The 14,097-nt window shown below is 35.5% G+C and overlaps 1 pseudogene; it reads left to right on the top strand.

Moving 5' to 3' along the window:
• Positions 1-1,784: 1,784 nt before the first annotated feature.
• LOC145037998 (small nucleolar RNA R71) lies at positions 1,785-1,883 on the top strand (annotated as a pseudogene).
• Positions 1,884-14,097: the final 12,214 nt, after the last annotated feature.

Here is a 14,097-nt window from a genome sequence, read left to right as displayed (position 1 = left end):
TTGAATTCGTGTAGGCAATGACTTCAAATAAAAATGGAACAGATGCTCTTGGTTTTGTTCTTTTGACTTGTTGAATTGTTTTAATTTCTTCTTCCATGAGCTTCTCTAATTCTTCAAGTTCACTCTCTTCATCAATGTTGAAAACCTCTTCTTGAGCATCACTCCCTTGGAAACCATCTTTTATTCCAAAAAATTCCTTCTCATCCCCAACTCTCAAGGTGAGCTTGGACTCGCGTATATCAACTAGAGCTCCAGCAGTATTAAGTAATGGGTGACCAAGAATAATCGGTACATTAGGGTATTCTTTCATATCCAAAACCACAAAGTTTATTGGAAAAACAAATTTCCTAATTTTCACAAGAATATCTTCCACAATGCCTCGAGGTTGTGTCACTGAATGGTTCACCATGTAAATAGTCATCTTAGTACCATTCATTTTCTGAATATTTAACTTTTGGTAAAACGAATAAGGCATCACATTTATGCTAGCCCCAGAATCGGCTAAAGCGTAAACCTTCATATTTTTCCCAAACTCACATGGAAGAGTGAGTCGTCCAGGATCCCCCATCTTCTTAGGTATTTCTCCCAACACCACTTTTGAGCTTTTCTCACTTAGAATCACCTTAGAATTCATCTTTAATTGCTAACGAGTGCCTAACATGTCTAGTAGGAACTTAGCATATTCCGGAACTTTTGCAAGTCAATCAATAAAAGGAGTATTGATAAGAATACCCTTCAATTGCTTGATATACTCCAGATGTTCGCTCTACAGTGGACTAAAGATCAGCTCTAGATGGGAATGGAAAAGGCGGTTTATAAGCTGGAACAGATACATATTTTTTCTGTTCAGATCGATCCCACGACGTGAGCATAGCGGGCTCACGACGTGAACTGGTTATTCCAGCAGATTCTTCAATTTCAAGCTCCGGCTTCTTTGGCTTTGGATCGGGCTGTTGTGGCTCCTCTTCTAATGCTTCTAGGAACTCTAAGATCACCTCTTCTTCAGTATCAATGGACATTATGTGAGATTGGGTATTCTTTTCAGGATATTTCGGGAACATTTTCTCATTAACTAAAGTGGTAAGTTGACCAAGTTGTATTTCAAGGTTATTGATGGAGGCTTGCTGATTCTTTATTAATGCTTGCTAATCTATCATCATTGCGTGATGATTCTTCATCATAGTTCTTTGTTCTTCCATTGTAGCATCAGTAGCATCATATCTCTTTTCTAAACCTTCCATAAATTTCATCAACATGGTCTCTAATTCAGATTTCTTCTCGGCTAGTGGTTGCTCGTTTTGGTAGAAATCTCTACTAGTATGTCTATATTTTCCCTCCTTTTGCTTCTTGTATTCGTCATAAGGCAGCCACTCTTTCTTTGGTTTCCTCCAGTCTTCATCATACTTATCCCCACTCGAATAGCAAACTTGAGCTTTCTTGTTTCCATATTCATCCAAGTTGCAATCCTTCGTCAAATGTGGACCACTACATCTCTCGCAACCAACTCGAATTGCATGAATTGAATGGTCCATTTGTGTCAATCTCCTATCCATAGTATTAAGCATTGCCATCACAGTAGTTATCTTTTCAGTTTGTGCACCCCCAACTCCTTTCATGCCTTCATTCCTTGGACTGTGATATTCACAAGAGTGTTTTGCAAATTCTTCAACTACTTCCTTGACTTAGCCCATATTTTTCTTTGTAAGTGGTCCTTGAGAATCAAGGAGTTGTCTTGTCATCACATTGACCCTGTCATAAAATATGGACAATTCTTGTTAATGTTAAGGTCATGTTGAGGATAATTCCTTAACAACCCTTTCCCAAGCTTCGTAAAGTGATTCCCCCGGGTTTTGCTCAAAATTGGCTATTGCCTTCTTGAGTTTAGCAATCTTGGATGGTGGACATAATTGGTCTAGAAACTACTCATGGATTTGAGCCCAAGTAGTTATTGTATCAGGTGGAATTGCTTTTAACCAATCCTTTGCAGCTCCTTTAAAGGTAACGGGTAGCATCCTTAGCAAGATGGTGTCTCTGTTAACATTTGGGACATTGAAGTAATCAGTAATGTCGTTCACTTCATCTATGTGCTTGAACGCATCCTCATGATCTTTTCCATAGAATGGGATATCCTTTAGTGAGGAAAGGATATGTCCCTTTAGCTCAAATGTGGTAGTGGCAAGAATGGCAGGTTGTACTAAGCCTGGACCAACATCATCACGAATTCTTTTTCTGTAAGCTCCCATAGACATTTCTTCAATATTTTCCATCTCATTCCTTGGCTCATTTTCAGGTTCACTTGTATGTTCTTCAAAATTAGGCTCGGTATTGTATTCGGACTCGGTTTGGACGGGTATTTGATCTAAGTGTTCAAGCTTGCTCTTGTTCTTTGAAGATGAACTTGACTCCCCCGATTTCTTTGAGAACACTGATTTGAATTCTTGTAAAGGTGTCTTCTTTGGTGTTTGATATTCTTTCACGCTCATGTCCTTCTTTTTGTGAATCGCAGACTCGGGATCTTCAACTGATGGCACCAAAGGTGTGTTAGAGCCTCTGGTCATGAACTCCTGAAATAAGACAAAAATAAAATGTAAAACTGAACTAAGAAGAACGAACTGAAATAAACAAAACTAAGGAGTTCAGAACTCACGTCGTGAGGTGTAAAGGTTCACGTTGTGAATCCTGTAATGCAGAGAAAAAAAATTAAAACAGAAAGGTAACTTCTTGCAGGTTTTACCCTGCAAAAAGGATCGATTAATTTAAAGCAAACAAACTAATAATTAACTAATCTGTTCCCCAGCAACGGCGCCAAAAACTTGATGTGCACAAAAGTACACACTAATTTTATAATTTATAACCTAACTACTTAACTAACTAAAATGCACCTAGGCAATGTACCTAGTCAAATTATAGAATAGTTGGGTAAGTCGGGTGTCGATCACAGAGAACAGTGTTGACTAATTAATTTATCTACTACTAAATAAACCTAATTACTAGCAAAGGAAGGATTTTTATCTAATTTTGCAAGTATAGACGAACTTAATTCTTTAACACAAACTAAATCAATAAACAAAACACTTCTGTTAGTTCGAATCCACTTTCACTCAATGGTTATAGATTAGCTATGACTATTACTGTTGGTTACCAATTAATGAAGTATTAGCAATTTATTTCTAAATCTACTAATCATTAATCAACTCATGTAAATCTATGTATGGTCACAAAATAGTTAACACGTAATCAATTATTAAATGAGGTTGCAGCCTTGTAAGATTGATTAATTAAATCACAATTACAGTCATAATATGAGTTCTCTAACACAACTTAATTCAATGATTCAATTACTTATCTAAGACTGGTTTAATCTTAGCTCTAATAAACTAGTGTTCACTATATCATTATGTATTCATAATCATGCATATTTGTATTCACTAACTACACTGAACAAGAATTTAAATCAATCAAATATTTAATTTAAGCATGCTAGGTAAAATCAATCAACACAAGCATATTACCAACAAGTAAAGTCAAATCTAATGCACTAAACCATGAGTTCCCGCTTCATCTAGCTAACATAAGCAGCTAAATTTAGCTGGACATACTAACAGCTAAACAAACAAAAACTGTAATCGAAGACATGTTTAAGTGTACCAATCTATAAAACCAAATTATGAACTTCTTCTTCCTTGGTGTTAAAACCAACTTCCAGATCTTCTTTTTCTCTGAATTTCGTCTCTAAGAACCCTTCTCAATTAGCCAAGAGTCTCTTAATCGTAATGGGCAAGGGTATTTATAATATCCTTCAATTTCCCGTTCACGTCGTGAAAAATTTGAGTCTCACGTCGTGAATTGATGATAATCGTGATCGACAAGGATTCCTTCACTCGAATGCTTATCTTCTTGAATTTCATATTCACATCGTGAATCTTACTTCCTCACGTCATGAACTCAATTTTTTCTGAATTTTTTCATTCTTCTTTTCTTCAAGCTCCCCAAAGTTCCAGGTCATGTCACTTTTGGTCCCTTTCTTCGAAAATACTTCTATTTGGCTGCACATAACAATTTATCCTTATAAGCACCATAGTTCTATGCAAATAACCAAAATATTTATAAAAATGTAGATCAATATTGCCTAAAAATGTGTATAAATATAGCAATATTAGCAATCCCAGAGGTTTATAACCTCCCCCAGATATTCCTAAAGTTCTTTCGAAAACATCACCCATGTGCTAAGTTGAGTTTGGAATTGACTTGACTCTTTGAACCATTCCATTAACCAAATCCCTGATACCACTTAGCAGTAACACAAGAACAAGTATTGTCCGATCAATAGAACAATCTAATAAGTACAGAAATTATAAAACCAAGCACCTAACCTCGGAGAACACCCGCCTGGCCCAGAAGAAGAAAATCGGATTGCCCATAAGACCGCTGACTGCTAAGAGTCAAGCAAACCCATCTTCAAAGATCGATATCCCTATGCCGAATCGACGGCCCACATAGCCAACTCTAAGAATCAAGGAATGGTCGACGTTCCCGTAGTTCAAAATTCCGTAGAGGAGAACCCCCAAGGCAGCTTAGGATTTATAAGTCCAGCTGCACCATACGCAACCTCAACCTTGGTAGCAATAGTGCCAATCCTTAAGGCCTGGGAACACTACTCCTATAACACCAAGAGCACAATCTTCAGAAGACCATTCAAGATCCTTGCCAGGATAGGTCCAGACACCTATAGCCTTCGGTTACCATAAGAACCCAGTTTCATATATTTCACATTCCACGTATTTAACCCTAATAAGTGTTTGACCGTCGAAGCTCTCGTAGTCCCACTCGACGAGATCAAGGTAAACAAGAAGCCACACCCCGAAGAGGTGTATGTGGGGGGTCATAGGCTTGGAAATCAAAAGAACAAGGTCAAAAACTAATAGCAAAAATTCGCTGGAACGCCAAGCGAGGATCTAAGTTCACTTAGGAATGAGAAGATCAAAAGAAACAGAAGTACACACATCTTTCCTCAACCCTTGATATTCCAAAGAGAATTTAAATTTTGGGACGAAATTCCCTTTAACGGGTGGATGATGTGACAACATTTGGATCAAGCAAGGTCTAAATTTCAACCCTATTGCAATGAAAACCTTAAAAACAAAAAGGGCATAGGTGCTTGTACATGGAAGGATACACTTTAGAAAACACCTATAAGTAACCTCTTTAAAGTAAACAAGTTTAGCAAGGCAAATTTTGGCAAGTAAATTGGAGTTCTAGATGCAATAAGTTTTGAGTAAACAATACAATCAAACATGAATCAAATGGATGTTAGCACAAGAACTTGTAATTATGTTACAACCTTGAACACTCAAACTAAAAGACCAATATATTAGAGTTTCTTATTAACTAAGACCATAAAAATCTTCCTAGGAACCATCTAAGATCGTAAACCCTTCCATGGGGGCCATGCTTAGCCGTGAACACTTTAATAGACCAAAGTTAGTCCGTGAACTACCTTAGGATCCAAAGCTTGCCGTGAACCTCCTTGATGGACCACCATTTGGTCGTGAACACCTTAAATGAGGTATGTTAGGGTGTAAAAAACTTTAGAAATCAATCTTGGGGCGTAAACACCTCATGGAATCCATGATAGGGCGTAAACTACTTTAGGGATGTGATGTTTGGGCGTAAACATCTTCCTCGGGAGCATCTTGGGCGTAAACACCTTTTTAAGAAGCATCTTGGGCGTAAAAACCTTTCTAGGAAGCATCTTGAGGCATAAAACCACCATTTTATGGTGTTTACAGATTTAGGATGTGAATAAAACAAAATCAATTGACTTTAAGATGTGATTTATTTTGCCATTTTCCCATGCATTCACGGATCTTTAAGTATTACCCAATAAACACCCATGAATTAGCTAACAGATTTCCAAGTAAACTTCAAATCAGTTTCACTCATGTTATTTTAAACGATAAACCCTTTGTTAATCCTCACGTTTTCTCCATTTTACTCTCTGATTATTTGACACACTCCCTCTAAAATCTCTCCTTCACTTCACTTAGCCAACAAATCATATTTCCTCAAGAATAAGCTTAGGATCCTTCAAGCTCCACATTTTTCAAGTATCATCCCTAGATCCTTGTAAGTATTTCGAGTTTGGCTAGTGATTTCACATATTATTTTGTTTATTTCATCCTATTTACACATCATATTATGTCATAATATTCTTTAGATACACTAAGTTCCAAATAGCTTACCAAACTCTTCAAGTGTTAGGAGTTGAAAACTTCTCAACACCTATCCAAATCATCTACCAAGCCAAACCAAGGTAAGTTTCATACCTCCATATTTTCAAGCTTTTCTATGTTTTACCGGGGGGGGGGGGGGGGGGGGGGATACAAGTCAAACTATGTTTATTCCACAAATAACTACAAGTTTTTCATCTTTATGATAAGGATAAATTATTGTTTGTACTACTTATGGTATACTCTAGCTTTTGTTATAAATATTGTGATATATATATATATATATATATATATATATATATATATATATCAACAAAACTAACATGATCAATGTTATAAAATCATAAGAAAAACTAAGATCTATAAACTACATGGTTTTTGGGAACCTTTATCTAAAAGATAGTTTTACTAGTAAGCTTTGGTACAGTATAGTCATTTGCTAATCTAGTGGGTTTAATACGTAACTGCTATGTTTTGATTTCATATTTTTCATGCTGAACACACCCTTATATTTATATAACGGAGTATATAAATAATTTCAAACCACTAAGATAAACTATAATCGGTATAGTTTGGAAGTCATGCACCGCATTTTTTAAAGACACGTTTAACCATTGAAAAGTATAACTATCCTATTTTTTTTACAAGAAAAGGAGTCATAGTTCACTTAAATCTGTTAAGGCTCTTGTGAGAAACCTTTAGTCGTACCTACGTAGCGTACACGGTAAGTCCTTTTAGTTATAATCAGAGTCTCCTGGAGGGAGAGCAGGAGTTTGTTTATAGGACTATATGGGGTTGACATCCCACACCTGAGTTATTCGCTACAACTAGATAAAGCCACTTTATGGTGACAAATATCTTTCAACGAAGTTGACGCCTGTAAAAACGACAAGCCAGGCACTCCTTCATATTAGTATGGTTATAACGACTCACATAGGGATAAACAAAAAGATTTTTTATTTACGAAAAGGTTATACTTCATTAGATTTATTAAAAGAAATGAAACTATAAACTATTTTCTGTATGATATTCACATCCATCTTGGTCTTGGAATTTAAGACATGGTTTACGGAAAGCTTATACATCATTAGCTTTATTAAAAGAAATGAGGCCATAAACTATTCTCTATATTATACTTTCTTCCATCTCGGTCTTGGGGTATAAGACCACAGTTTACATTTAAGAAAATATTGGATTTTTCTGGAACTATATATTTGTACTTTACACGTGAAGGATATACACCCCATTAGTTTTATAAAATACAAAAAAAATTATGTTTCGTATATTATGTAAACTAATTTTCACAACTCCAGTCTTAGGGTTTTAAGACCACAACCCTATTTTTATACAGAAAATATCGGATTTTCTGGGAGCACCTTCTTGCTGATACAAACAAGGATTTCATAACGAGACTCACAAACTACTTTTTATAGAAAATATCAGATTTTCTAGAGTTTTTCCAACGTATTATGACAAAGATATTACAATGTTTACCTATTTATATGCTTATGATATGTATGTTGTGTTAATACCTTGTAAAGATGTCATAAATTGAATTTATTGATTACGGTTTATGGATTAATGAGCATAAATATAGATTTACTTATGTTATCAAAACAACAAATTTGAATTATGGTAATATATTTCCTAACATTTATCACATTTATGATTCATGTACTTAATGAGATTAACTTTAAGTAATGGAATGAAGACATTATAGTAGTTCTCAATTGCACAGATATTAACCTTGCATTTTGGATAGAGCAATATTCTTTAAGGATGTTGAGTTTGGGGAAGAAACAAGGTTAAAATGTTGTCCTTAAGAAGGAATCAATCTTGATTCCTATTATTGCTTTCAATAGTATGCATATTATGAATCAGTGATCGATAATGTTATTCAATCTCCTATTCAGAATACACACACTCAACTTCAACTTTGGATATCCTAATTATGGTACCACATTTTTCATCAATTTAATATCACTTTTGGTTTTGAAGTAACTACAGTAGATGATTATGTGTAACAGATATTAAGTTGGAGTAAATTTATCTTTCTAGTTTTGGGTAGATATCTACATAACCCAAGTTTGGACTATAAGAAAGGAGTCAAATGGATTTTAAGATATCTATATATAACAAAAGGATATATGCTTAACTATAGGAAATTAAATGCTTTGGAGATTATTTTTATTAAGAATTTGATTTTATTAGATGTGAAAATGGTTACCAATCCATATCGTTATACTTTTACATTTTACCATGATGAGCCATTTCTTGGAATAGACTTCGGTAGCTTCTTCCATAAGGGCAACATAATTTGTAGCATGGAATATGGTTGTGGAAACTTTTCACAAGGATAAACATTAATGGTATTGAAAGACTACTAAAGTTTTGATAATAAGTCAACAATGTTATATTCCAACAACAGAAGTTCTATTAAGTCGAAGCATATTGACATCAAGTTTCCTTTTATTAACATAATAGCGCAAAATGAAAATATATATACCACATATGAACAAAATCCATGAAAACGGATCCGCTCATAAAGGGATAACCACCCTAGGTCTTTCATGAGCATACTGCATACGGTGGTGTGATATTTGGTTTTAGTGGAAGTTTTATGGTGCTTTATGTTTTGTTTAAGAACAATAATATTTTTATGTACATAATTAAGAATTCGGTTAACACCATTATTAGTTGCACTTATTTGAAGTTTGATCTCACTTCAAGTTAAAGAGGAACTCGTTATAAATCTATTTAGATTTTAAAACCACACATCATGTTTAATCTATGTCGTTAGTTATATATGTATATGTGACCATTGATAGGTTTACATATGTAAATTGTAACGAAGACCGCTTTGATCCTAGACTATTATGATTTGTGGACGAGATTGTTTAAGGATACCAATACTATGGTAACATTCAATAAAGTGCTTATACAGTTATACATACATTTATATATTCGTGGTCCAATGGGATATTGTTAGATAATTATAGGACCAAATGCCACACCTCTGAACCAGAATGGTGGGAACTTCCAGGGGCGAATGACGTCATTGTACAGTATCATAACAATTGAATATAAATGAATCAAAGTCATACAACCATCATATTGACAATTTTAAAGTTTACATTGTATTCAAACATTGTTTAGAGGATATCCAATGCATATAACAAAGCTAAATAACGTGACGTGACGGCGTCCCATCTATCAAAAACTCTTGTGGTTACCTGTTTACTGGTTTCCTGAGAATACAAGTGATTTTGAAAAGTGTCAACAATTATATTGGCGAGTTCATAAGCATTTTGTATGAAAAGGTTTTGTAATTGTTTCTTGAAAAAGATAGTGTATACTGTCAGAAAATCCAATATTTTCTTTAAAACTGAGCTGTAAGTCTTATATTCCAATACTAAAAATGTAAGTAATGTTGTACTGAAAAAAATGGTGCTATGAAGTTTTATCTTTATATATAGAATTACTTGAATGTATGTTATCACGTAAACCAAATATTTTTTTTTAATATCCTATGTGAGTTATTATACCATACTAATGTGACTAATTGGCCTGCTACAACGTTCTTCAGGCGTCAGAACTGTTACAATATTTGTCACCCTAGACTGGCCGGTCTAACTGTAGCTAACACATGAGGTATGAGGTTGTCAATCCCGTATATATCTATACACAAGTGTCACACTCTCCCTACAAGATATTCTGGTAATAATGTAGGACTTAATGTGTACTCTGGTAGGTCCGGTGAAGCCAAATGTCTCACAACCAGTATCATCCGATTTACATGAACTGAATATCTCTTTTTCTTGTAGATGAAATAATTATACCTTTAAATAATTATATGTTTCTTCTGAAAAAAATGTGGGGTTTGTGATTCTTAAACTATACCAATTATAGTTTACCATGTTTGTTGTAAAAAACATTTATATAATAATTTATATAAATACATAGTAATTATCTTGTCTAGTTTCAAAATGTATGGTCAAACATCATAGTTTTGGGTGGTAACCCACAAAATAGTGAAATAATTAGAATGTACTCCTTTTTGTTAGAAAAGCTATATTGTGGTAAAATACCTCAAAAACCATGTAGTTTTACAATCATAAATTTTCTTATGATTTTATAACATAGATTATATTCTGTTTTTGTTAGTTTTGTATTTCAAAACTAATATATCACAAATATTTGTATAAAAGCTAGTGATAATCATATCTCATGCAAATATTGTTTTATATCCACATAGTAATAGATCATGCAAATGTTTATGTTAAAAAGTTAAATTTACTTGTATCCCCTCCCCCTAAAAACATGAAAAACTCGAAAATATGGGGGGTATGAACTCACCTTGAGTGGATTTTTGGGTTGTTTGGAAGAGACGGTGTGAAGATGTCCAAGCCTAAACACTTGAAGGTGGTTGATGAACTCTTTGAAGGTGATATTATCCTATGAGTTTTAACAAATAATAATATGTGTAAATAAAATGAAACTAACATGTTAGTGCATAACTACACTAGATTCGTAAGAAAAACTTACCAAAACTCTAAGAATAAGCTTGTAGAATTAATCATTTGAAAAATCTTGCACTTGTTCTTTGAGAGAAAGGATTAAGGGAAATGAAAGGATTTGAAGAATAAGATATGGTGGGGTTTGTGGGTGTTTACTATCGTGTATAAAGAGGAAAGGATGATTTGATATTTGCCTAGTTATTTGTTACATGTTAGCATCGATACCTGTTGGGTATTATTTTGCATTGGAAAAATAGTGAAACATTAAATCACAAAGTCAACATCCTTATCTTTTCTTTATTTCACTTAAATCACATTAGGAAGGGGTCAAATGGGTGATTTCGGCCAAGGCATGACCGAAATCACCTTGTACACCACCAAATCTCAGGTGATTTTGGTCCTAGTCCTTTTAGGTCTTGATGTGTTTTTGGCCTAGAGGTGATTTTCGCCTAGGCTTGTGATTTCTGCCCCTCATAACTGAATTCTCAAGTTATTGGGTCCCAAAACCGAAAACCCCCATAGGCATGGCATAAATCATGCTTCATGTCCTAAGTATTTGACTTATCTTAGCTTGTTTTGACTTGTTTACTTTTAAAGGTTTATTACGAACATAGTTTTCAAAGTATGTATGTATGTGTATATATATATATATATATATATATATATATATATATATATAGAAGTAGGTTCAATGGAAAATGAACAATTAGGGCAACATATGCTGGAACCAATGATCAAGTGACACGTGTCCATTTCTTTATTCATAAGCAATCTACTATAGAAGTTATTTATGTAGTTATTCCAAAATGATGTGTTGTCATGTTTTCATTGGTTCCAACATGTGTTGCCCTAATTGTTTATTTTCCATATAACCCTTCCCTATATATATATATATATATATATATATATATATATATATATATATATATATACATACATACATACATATTTACTTATACAAATCATGCCATTTTGGCTTTCACAGTTTTATTGCAACAAAATTACGTTGTGAATTCACTTGCACACGGTTACAATTTAGACATTGCTTGTTCCAAAATTTTCCAGTTCTCACATCATCCCCAGTTAGAGGGAATTTCATCCCGAAATTTGCATCTTGGACGGGTTCTTGCACTAGAGTAAAAGTTATGGGTATCTCTATTTCATTTGATCTTCTCGTTCCCAGGTGAATTCAGGTTCTCGCATGGCATTCCAGTGAACCTTCACTGTTGGTGTTCAGCTTTGTTTCGTTCTCTTGATCTCCCTGTCCATGATTTCCACCGGTTCCTTTATGAAGTGTAGACTCTCGTTTACCTCGATCTCATTGAGTGGGACTACAAGAGTTTCTTCAGATAGACACTTATTTAGGTTGGATACGTGAAATGTGGGATGTACGTTGTTGAGTTCATGGGCTAGTCAGAGTTTATAAGCCACCAGGCCGATTCTAGAAAGGATCTCAAATGACTCGATATACCTTGGATTTAGCTTTCCACATTGTTGAAATGTATCATTTCCTTCTAGGGTGAGACCTTCAACAGAACACGATCACCAACCTAGAACTCCAAGCGTTTTCGTTGCTAATCAGCATAACTCTTTTTCCGATCCCCGGATGCCTTTAATCATTCACGGATCTGAAAGATCTTCTCTGTAGTTTCTCGTATGATCTCCGGGCCGGTGAGTGTGCTATTAGGCACTTGTCCCTTTTCTAGCTGTGTGTCACCCACCTTAGCCCAACATAGAGGTGATCTGCACCTGCACCCATAGAGGGCTTCGAATGGCATGACTTTGATGCTAGTGTGATAATTGTTATTGTACGAGAACTTGATGAGCAGTAAATGAGTATCCTAGGCTCTACCAAAATCTATCACAAAAGCTCTCAACTTGTATTCTAGCGTTTGTATGGTTCTCTCGCTTTGCTCGTCAGTCTGAGGGTGATAAGCTGTACTCATGTCAAGTTTGGTTCCCAAGGACTTTTGTAGTGATTGCCAAACCCGTAAGGTGAACCTATTATTTGTTTTGGAGATGATAGATATTGGCACCCCATGTAGTTGCACGATATCTTTACTGTAATTCCTGGTTAGCTTCTTTATCTTGTCGGTCTCTTTTATTGGCAAGAAGTGTGCAAATTTGGTTAACCTGTCAACGATCACCCAAATGGTGTCAATTTCACCCGTCGTCTTGAGTAACTTGGTTATAAAGTCCATAGTTATCTGCTCCCACTTCCACTCAGGTATGTCCGGTTGCTGAAGCAAACCCAAGGGCTTTTGGTATTCTACCTTGACCTTGGCACAAGTCAGACACTTGCCCACCTAGGTAGTGATCTCTGCTTTCATCTTCAACCACTAATAAAGTTTCTTAAGGTCCAGATACATATTGTCTGAACTGGGATGAACGGAGTGTTTTTTTCATATGAGCCTCGTTCATGACAACGTCTCTGTACCCGCCGAATTTCGGTGTCCGGATTCGATTCATGAGATAATAAGCTCTATCATCCTTAACCTCAAGGTTTTTATCCATTCCTCGTAGAGCCTCTCCTGCGATGTTCTCGGGTTTTAAGGCTTCTAACTGCACCTCCTTGATTGGTGTGGACAAGTGTGAATGGATGGTCATGGTCAATGATTTTTCTCCACGACCCGAGTATTCTTTCTGACTTAGGGCATCTGCTACTACGTTTGTCTTGCTCGGATGATAACGAATTTCGAATTCGTAGTCATTTAATAGTTCAACCCATCGTCATTATCTCATGTTGAGCTCCTTTTGATTGAGGATGTGATGTAGACTCTAATGATTTGTGAAGTTGGTGCACTTGGTGCCTTAAAGTTAGTGTCTCTAGAACTTAAGGCAAATGTTGTTATTTACATAGTTAGTGTTTTTTGTGGTGTAGTTGACCTTGTAAGTCTTAAGTTGTCTTGGAAATCTCTTCCTCCGGAACTTTGAGCTGGTGGTGCGCCGACCTTGGATCAACCTTCTGAGAATTAGCTCGTTTCCTTGAAGTTAGTTGAACAGATTGTCGATTCGGGATAGGAGATATCGGTCCTTGATGGTGAGTTTGTTCGACTCTTGATAGTCAACGCACATATGGAATGATCCGCCCTTCTCCTTTACGAGCTAGACTGGTGCTGCCTGAGGTGATGGGCTCGGTCTATTTATTCCTTTACTCATTAGTTTGTTTAGTTAACTGGACCATTCTTGTATTTCCGCCGGCATTGATTGATATGGGGATTTGGCTATGGGAGTGACTCCAGGAATCAAGTCAATTCTGAACTCGACTTGGCACACGGGTGGTATTCCTGGAAGGTCTTCTAGGAATACACTAGGAAAGTTACATACTTCTGGAATATTCTTGATGTGTT

The sequence above is a fragment of the Lactuca saligna genome, chromosome 3 (genome assembly GCF_052625555.1).
Source record: "Lactuca saligna cultivar CGN05327 chromosome 3, ASM5262555v1, whole genome shotgun sequence".
In the NCBI taxonomy this organism is placed as follows: domain Eukaryota; kingdom Viridiplantae; phylum Streptophyta; class Magnoliopsida; order Asterales; family Asteraceae; genus Lactuca; species Lactuca saligna.
This window is presented reverse-complemented; position numbering and strand designations above follow the sequence as displayed.